Source organism: Pinus tabuliformis, chromosome J (assembly GCF_031772625.1).
Source record: "Pinus tabuliformis cultivar Carrire ecotype Pingquan chromosome J, CPIR1, whole genome shotgun sequence".
Lineage (NCBI taxonomy): Eukaryota > Viridiplantae > Streptophyta > Pinopsida > Pinales > Pinaceae > Pinus > Pinus tabuliformis.
Window position 1 is genome coordinate 799,654,695 of NC_142295.1, and position 8,982 is coordinate 799,663,676.

Sequence of the window (8,982 nt, forward strand, 5' to 3'; positions counted from 1 at the left end):
CACAAATATAATATCTTATAAAGTCTTGTCCATAACAGCCGATTACAAAGCCTGACATCATTAACTAACTCAAGAATTACAAGTGCAAGCCTTACCTTTGGATATTTTGGAATTAGTGCGATAAAGGATGCTTATTTTATTATTTTGAATTTTCATGTAATTATGTAAATAAATTATAATTAGAATTAAATGTAAAATAGAAATTACATATGAGGGTAGTTGAAATGTCATGGAAGGTGAAGAGTCACCTAACTTTGTATAAATATAGTCTCATGGCTAGTTAGAAAGGACTTTCAATTTTGGACTCCTTAGAGCACTTTAAAAGGGAATGCCAGTATATTTCTTTTGAAGATAAAGTTATAGTTCCACATTCCCACTATTAGGTCTCTTAGATACTTTGTGTAACTGTGCATGGGATATTTCAACATCAATATTGAGAAGCTCTTTTAGGCCGAGGAAATCATTTGTTTCATGTGTTATTAACATTTTAAGACTATTATTGCAACTGTTTAATGGTATGTGATTGTTATTTATTCGTTGAAACTTAATGCGTTATTTTGTTAATTGGAAACTTATATCTTACTTGGAATTGTTTGCTAACTTATATATGCTTTCACACTGGTTGTTAATTGAAAACCAGTTTACAATTGGTAACTAGTATACTTGTTTATTCATACATAATTAAAGTTTGCTCTCACTCTTTCTTTAAGATTCATGTCCACTTACTATTCTGATATAGTATTCTTTGTATCTCTTGCTTAAGTTATTTCCATATAAAGATGTTCTACCTTGCATTTCATCGAAGTTCTTATTGGGATTTCCCTTTTTCTTGCTCACTCCGTCCAAAATCTAATTCTCACCCAAACACAATATTGTAGTTGGGCTAACATTTTAGATGGGACTCCTATCCCAAATGGTATGAGGTCTAATTGGGAATTCATATTGGAGAGATCCCCTAACCGTTGGTAGTGCACTTTACCCTGTCAACACCATGGTAAAGCAAGAGTGTTATTTGTTTATTTCCTTGTTAAATATATTTCTATGCATGTAGGCCGAGGAAATCATTTGTTTCATGTTTTATTAACATTTTAAGACTATTCTTGCAACTGTTTAATGGTATGTGATTGTTATTTATTCATTGAAAGTTAATGCGTTATTTTGTTAATTGGAAATTTATATCTTACTTGGAATTGTTTGCTAATTTATATATGCTTTCACACTGGTTGTTAATTGAAAACCAGTTTACAATTGGTAACTAGTATACTTGTTTATTCATACATCATAATTGAAGTTTTCTCTCACTCTTTCTTTAAGATTCATGTCCACTTACTATTCTGATATACTATTCTTTGTATCTCTTGCTTAAGTTATTTCCATATAAAGATGTTCTACCTTGCATTTCATTGAAGTTCTTATTGGGATTTCCATTTTTCTTGCTCACTCTGTCCAAAATCTAATTCTCACCCAAACACGATATCGTAGTTGGGCTAACATTTTAATGGGACTCCTATCCCAAATGGTATGAGGTCTAATTGGGAATTCATATTGGAGATATCCCCTAACCGTTGGTAGTGCACTTTACCCTGTCAACACCATGGTAAAGCAAGAGTGTTATTTGTTTATTTCCATGTTAAATATATTTCTATGCATGTCCCTTTTATTTCTAAACCTAATATTAAATAAAAAATGGAGTGAATTAGTGTTGGATTAGACACCAACTTTGGAAATGATAGTAGGAAGATCCTCTTTATGCTAAGATTCGTCTTGATAAATTATCTAAGGCATAGATTTATCAATCTATAGATTATATTTGTATTAAATCAAGTTATTTTTTGAATATGTATTGTAAATACTTGTAGTGAATACAAGGGTAATGGTGAGACAATTGTTACTAGAAATAGAAAGGACCAACCAACTACATATATTAGGGTCTTCAAATGAAGAATAAGTTTCAAATTTCTTAAAAGTATGAATCACTCAGATTGAGAAAAACATGGTAATAGTCATTCAAATGTTGTTTTGGCTTGTAGAAAAGAAGCATAAGAAAGAAGAGGACCATACAACATTATCTTTGTATGAAGAAAATATGTTATGTATGAGGACACTAAAGGTAAATAAATTTTAGCATCTAGTGATAATGGTTTTGTTTTCTTCTTCTAATGCTCTATTCAAGATAGAATTTAATAAAAAATAAATTGAAATACCCTCTATTGATCAAAAACATGTCCCCAAGCAATGCAAACACATATTCCAAAATAATGTTTTTGGATTAGAAATTCCAACCTTAATGGAAAGTGTAATGCCCGCCTCCCACATCTACCCAAGTAACTGGACAACCAGGGTAAACATGTGATGACAAGTTACCATGATATGATTCAACCTCCTAGGTGACCTTAAGGAAGTAGAATCGACAAAAACACACCATAAATGACCTTCTGCACCTTCTACAGGACTCCCAGAAATCATCCCAACCTCTTATGTGACGAGTCCTTGGGTGCCACTGAGTTTTTATACTAATTAACCCTTGAATCTCCCATGATATGGGCATTCATGCATCTAGAATGCTTTTTTCGCTCCCACAACATGGTATGCCAATGTCCAAGGACTCGTTTTTTTTTTGTTTTTTGTTTTTTGTTTTCAGTGCTATGCCAATGTCCCCAAGATTTGAGCCACTTTTTTGGGCCCAGAGCCTAGGTCACTACCCAAATCTCAATGACACTTTCAAAATCCATGATTTACATAATAAAAAGGCTTACAAATAAAAAACTGACTCCAGGACTAGGCCTGACCATCCCCAACTGAGACTGACATTTTGTCAAACACTTGACATCAATGCAATATACATGAAATGAATACAAGACAAAGCATAAATGACTGATAACTCATATGAGACTTGACAAGAAGGATCACCACCCTCTTCCCTTAACCGTTTTGACATCAATTAGGTCTTTCATCCAATATCCTTTTAGTTACAAATAAATACATGAAATAACCATGACAATAACCATGACAATAACCAGTCATATAACCATGCTTATAACCAACATTAAACCATGAAAATAACAATGAGATAACAACCATTAAAGCCACAAGTACAAAAGCAAGAGAACTTATCTTTTATTAAACATAGGAAAATCTGACCAGGTTTGGGACTTCCATGTACCACCTGACCGTAGACATGGTTGAACCAACTCTTTCTTTCAGCCAGTTACCCCCGTGCCATATTCCAAGCATGAATGTGGTATCTCATGGATAAACCAATCCAAAAAAACCAAGGGAATCCAGAGGTTAAACCACCGCCACCCTCACCAAACTGTGATCTCACCAAAACTGACATCGAGATCACAAAACCAAAGAGATCTAGCAATGCCTCCAGATTCCATCAATATCCTTGAGAAATTTTCTGTCTCCTTGTCTCTCAGGCTTTACTGCAATCCACACCGGATCACTATGACCTAAAATGAGACACTGGTTTCTCAGGCTTTAGTGAAATCCACACTGGATCAGTAGGCCCTAAACCGAGACTCCACCCTCAAGCTTTATCGTGTATCCCACCAAAACTAGTCAAGGGATTCCTATGCCTTTGGGATTTTCCCGAGACCACCTCCGCCCCAGATTCCAAAACCATCTAAGAATTCAAAAGCTCAAAACTGAGAAAAAAATCCCATCACACCATGGCTTTCGGAAAAAAGGAAAGGCTAGGCTGAAAACCACTGTCATAACCCAACAAAACCATGCCACCAAAAATAAGAGAACCATACACCAACATGCAATGCCATGCATGTCAAAACCAGCTAGGAAATCACACATGTAATATGTTAACTGCAAGTATTCATGTTGAAGCTACTTGATCCCGCTCTACCTTGCTTGATCCTTGCTTTCCTTATTTATCTTTGTTTACTTTTCATTTCCTTGCTTTAAGGATAGAGTGCTGCAAGAAAACTCTATGTGTCTAAGAGTGAGAGAGAGAGAGAGAGAATAATGAGAGAGCTCCAAAACTGAAGTGAAAAAAGGTTACAAACTGATCCTCAGAAGCCTTTTTATCAAGGAGGCCTCTATTTTCTTCATTTTCCATTATTTTCCTTCAATTTCCTCCTCACATGTAACGAGTGACCTTTCACCTCCCATTTTATCCTATTTTCCTTTATTTTCATAAATAAATGTGCCAAAAATGCTTTTTTGTCTTTTTAATGCATTTGCCTTTTCCTTTGCCAATTTCCCTTAGCCATAAATACATCTAGTGATGCTCACTAGGATATCTTTCCCCAACTTTCAGCTTGGAATAAGTGTCCCTTAAGCGTGGTCTTATTTTGCCTTTATTAAATTTTATTACATGAACTTTTAATGAGGGGCTGTTACATAACTCTCCCCCTTGGGGAACATCGTCCTCGGTATTAGACCACAACGAGACCTCAACAAAACCGCTGAAAAATAAACATACATGCCATGGAGCTTTATAACTTAGGTCGTTGTAGTATTTACAATGAAAGACACGCTCAAAAGAAAAACATCATGACAAGATAACAACCATACTGCTTATTGGAGCTTTATAACTTATCTCATGGTGGTATTTACATTCATATACATATATGCATATAACAAAACATCAGTAAAACATGTGTCAAACATATACCAAACATCAAACAGTAACTGCTTTGCCTCCACCGACAAACAATGAAGGATACATGGCCCACATCTGATCCACCATCTCCCATGTATCTTCTTTGGGCCCAAAGTGCTTCCACTACACTTTAACTTTATCTATGGCTCTGTTCCTGAGCATGAGTTTCTTCCACTGCAATATGCATTGAGGCTCCAACTGGAATTCTCCTTCTTGCTCCACCCGCAATACATACCAATCAATAACATGACCAACATCCTTTATATACCTCTTAAGCAATGAAACATGGAAAAAATCATGGAATTTCACTATTGGAGGCAGTGAAAGTCGATAGGCCACCAGTCCAACCCTCTCAAGGATCTCAAAAGGTCTGCAATACTGTGGAGCCAACTTAGCAGATGATCCAATCCTCAAAGAGCTTGTCTTGGGCTTGATGCTCAAATACACATGCTCCCCAACCTGAAACTCCTTGAATGCCTTGTGTTGGTCCACATAACTCTTCCGCCTATCCTATGCTGACTTCAGATTCTTCTTTATAACCTACATTTTCTGCTCCATGTTTGCCAACATATCCAGTCCAAAAGTACCTTGTTCACTGGATCACTCCAATTGATGGGAGTATTACAACTCTGCCCATACAATTCCTCGAAAGGACTCATCCTCAATGACTCTTGATAACCATTTTTATATGTGAACTCAACCAATGGAAAATAATCCTCCCATATTCTTTGCTGGTGCATGACGTACATCCTCAACATATCTTCCAAGATCTTGTTGACCCTCTTTGTCTGTCCATTTGTCTGTGGATGATAATCTGTACTGAAGGCCAACTCTGTACCCAAATCTGCAATTATCTCCTTCCAAAACTTGTAAGTGAACTTTGCATCTTGATCCGAAACAATCTTCTTCGGAACACCATGTAATCTCACAATATCCCTGATGAAAACCTATGCCACCTCTCTTGCTGAATATGTAGTCTTTACCAGAATGAAGTGAGATACCTTTCTCAACCTGTCGACCACGACCATAATAGAATCATGTTGTCTCACTATCCTTGGAATACATTTAATGAAATATATGGAAATGACCTCCCATTTCCATTCTAGAATCACAATAGGTTGTAGTAGACCACCTGGACGCTTACATTCTGCCTTTACCTGGTGAAAATCCAAATATCTAGCCATGAACTCTGCCACTTCCTTCTTCAAATTCAACCAATAGTAGAACATCTTCACCACTGCCAATGGCTTATGATATCCTGGGTGACCTGAGTAAGGCTTGATGTGAAACTCCCTCAAGATAAGCATCTTGGGCTCAATACAATTTTGGCACATATATATTGTCCCTGAATCTCACCAAACCATTTTCCATGAGATGACAATATCCATCCTGATCACCAATACCTATACCTATACCTACACATGTACCTATACCTATACTTGTACCTGTACCTGTACTCTGCTGTAACTTGTGCATAATCTCCACATACCTGTCATCCTACTATCCTGCTTGCAAGATCCTATCCTATAACTCTGTCCCATAAGAGCTCATAGCTACTATATGATTCACCTGTACCTTCCTACTAAGAGAATCTGTAACGCAGTTCTCCTTTCCCTTAATGTATCTGATCTCAAAGTCAAACTCACTAAGGGTAGCCAACCATATAGTTGGCTTGGAATTTAGATTCAGCTAGTCAAACAAGTATCTCAACCCACTATGATTGCTCATCAATACAAATCTCCCGCCAAGAAGATAATGCCTCCACATCTTTAGGGCATGAATAATAACTGCCAACTCAAGATCATGAGTCACGTAGTTCTTCTCATGCGCATTCAACTTCCTGGACTCTATTGTAGCAGCTACAACCACCCTCCAAAATTTTTCCTTAGCTTCATTTTGGAGCCTCCCTACCAACCTTTCACAGCAGCATGTATTGCTTCGTCAAGTACACAAGCTTCAATGATTTTCTTGTGGAAAGACAACCTGTACATCAAAGAATTTCATTCCCTTCATAGGTTGTTTCCCCAGACTTGGTCCAGTTGTAGGCTGAGAAACTCCCTCAAGAAATTGCACAATTTTGGAGGCCAACCAACCATCCCTCTAGAAATTGCGCAATTATGTTTGGTAGCCTGCTGGGCTCCAGAATTGTGCAAATATGCCAGTCAAGCCTCATCCATAAAATTTCTTAATTCCTCATAGCATGGTTTATTAACCCAGGAATTGTGCAATCCTGGGTAGCAATCAGCTACTCTGCCCAGAAATTGCGCAAATCCCTTGGGCAGCCATCCCAGCTCCCTCCCAGAAATGCGCGTTTTCCCCCAGCAGTTGAGTAGGCTCTTACATGTGCATTTGTGTTGACTAGTTCCACCTGGGAGCAAGAAAAATTGACTTGCATGCATGGTCTTATTTTTCACGGAACATAAAAAGCAACATGCAAAAAGCATCCCTAGATTTTAGGGAGCTATTTTTAGCAGTTGGAGGTTACATGCAAAGATCGTTTTAGAATCTTTCCTCCAAGTGTCACTTTTTCCTAGATTTGTGGCATGCCCATCATGAGCTTCTTGGATCTTTGAAATCCCACAACACATCCAAGACTCTTCGACAGATCCAACTCAGCTATTCACGGGTAAGTGGTCTCAACTTATCTTTTGCAACATTTTTGTCACTTTTTGTGTTTTCTCTTGTGTGAGTGTTGTTTGCTTGATTTCTTTGAATTCTTGCTGTTATTTAAATGCATACTATATTGTACTAGCATCGTTTTATTTTTCATTATCATCTCACTGTTGTCACATGCATGACAATGTTTTGCATGAACAATCGCTGATTTGGCGACCTGCTTCACCCACATGCATGCTATTCCATTTTATGAATCCTTCATTCACAGTTTGCATGCACGATCATTTGCTTCTGCTTACACTCAGTATCGCCATGCATTCACAATCACATTTGCTTTGAGTTTCCCGTCGGCGAGTCTGGGCAGCCTTGGCCTGGACTCTACCTCACCAAAACAACATTGTGCAATCCTGAGAAGGAAGGCTCTGTCTTCCTCTCAGGAAATGCACATTTCTATGACTACCAGGCCAGAAAATTGAACAATGCAGTCACTGAGCCTGTAGCCATTGCCAGTTGAAATTGTGCAATTCCAACAGCTAGCAGGCTAGCCCAGATTGTGCATTGCGCAAATCCAGTAGCTAGTCAACCTCCCTAGATAGCCCATACTGCCTTTTGTGCAGTTTTGGTAGCCAGTCAGCCAACCTCCCAAAAGAAATTGCGTAATCCTTGCTTATCAATCCCCATGTATGTTGCATGTTTTTCCTCTTTGAAGTTCAGGACCAATGGCCTCCAAGAGGCCAGGATCAAAGGACACTGATGGAAGTGCAACTGGAGTAGCAGTTGAGTGAGTGTTCACAAGTTTACCGATCTATGAAGATACCAAGCTGATTCTAGACAAGGACATCAAGTTGAAATGGAAAGAGGTCAATGATGCATTTGTAGGCACATTTGGGGAAGACCTAGAAGACTACCAGGTGTATGTGAACATCCACAAATCCGTCTTGTACTGAATTGCATGCAGGAATACTGTGCTCCCATGCGCGAACATGATACATTGGATTGTCTCGCACACTGATCCTGAGACAATGAAATTAAGCAGTGTTATCGGGACGAAGATTGCTACCTTCAGGGCACATGATTATGATAAGATGCATTAGATGGCAGAGGATGCGACCATCATCGAGACACCCTTTAGCTTACCTAGTAGCAATGCCAACTCTAGAGACATTTTGAAGAACTAGGTGAAGGAACCAGCCAAATTCAGGATGACACCCAACCAGGTCTACAAGACAAAGATATTGCGAAAGGCGTATCAATACTTGGTAAAATTTTCATGTCGATTGTATGGAAAAGAAAGCACAAAAACATTCCCACATAGTTGGGTGATGGCACTGGACCAAATGGCTAGAGAGGGAAAATCATGTAACTAGTCCAACATGTTGGCTCATCAGCTGAAGGAACATGTAACAAGGGCTCAAAAACTACCTAAAGGTATGCAAGCAAAGATCTACATGTACGCCTACATCTTGGATGCAATCTGTGCCTGACAGGAGTTCCCAGGATTGAAGTGGGCATGGACACCGACAGAGACTACTGTGAACACTTACTGTAAGATGTTGTCCAAATGCAGCTTCATAGGAGTTATCACATGGATCTCCGATCATTTCTTTACCCCGTTTACAAGATGATATTTGAACAAGATCCACCCTGCATGTCGAAGGCAGTAATGGAGGCACTGATATACATTGTTGATTAGTATGCCTCACCCTCTGGCACCTTCATACAGATGTACAACAAAGTGAATCCTC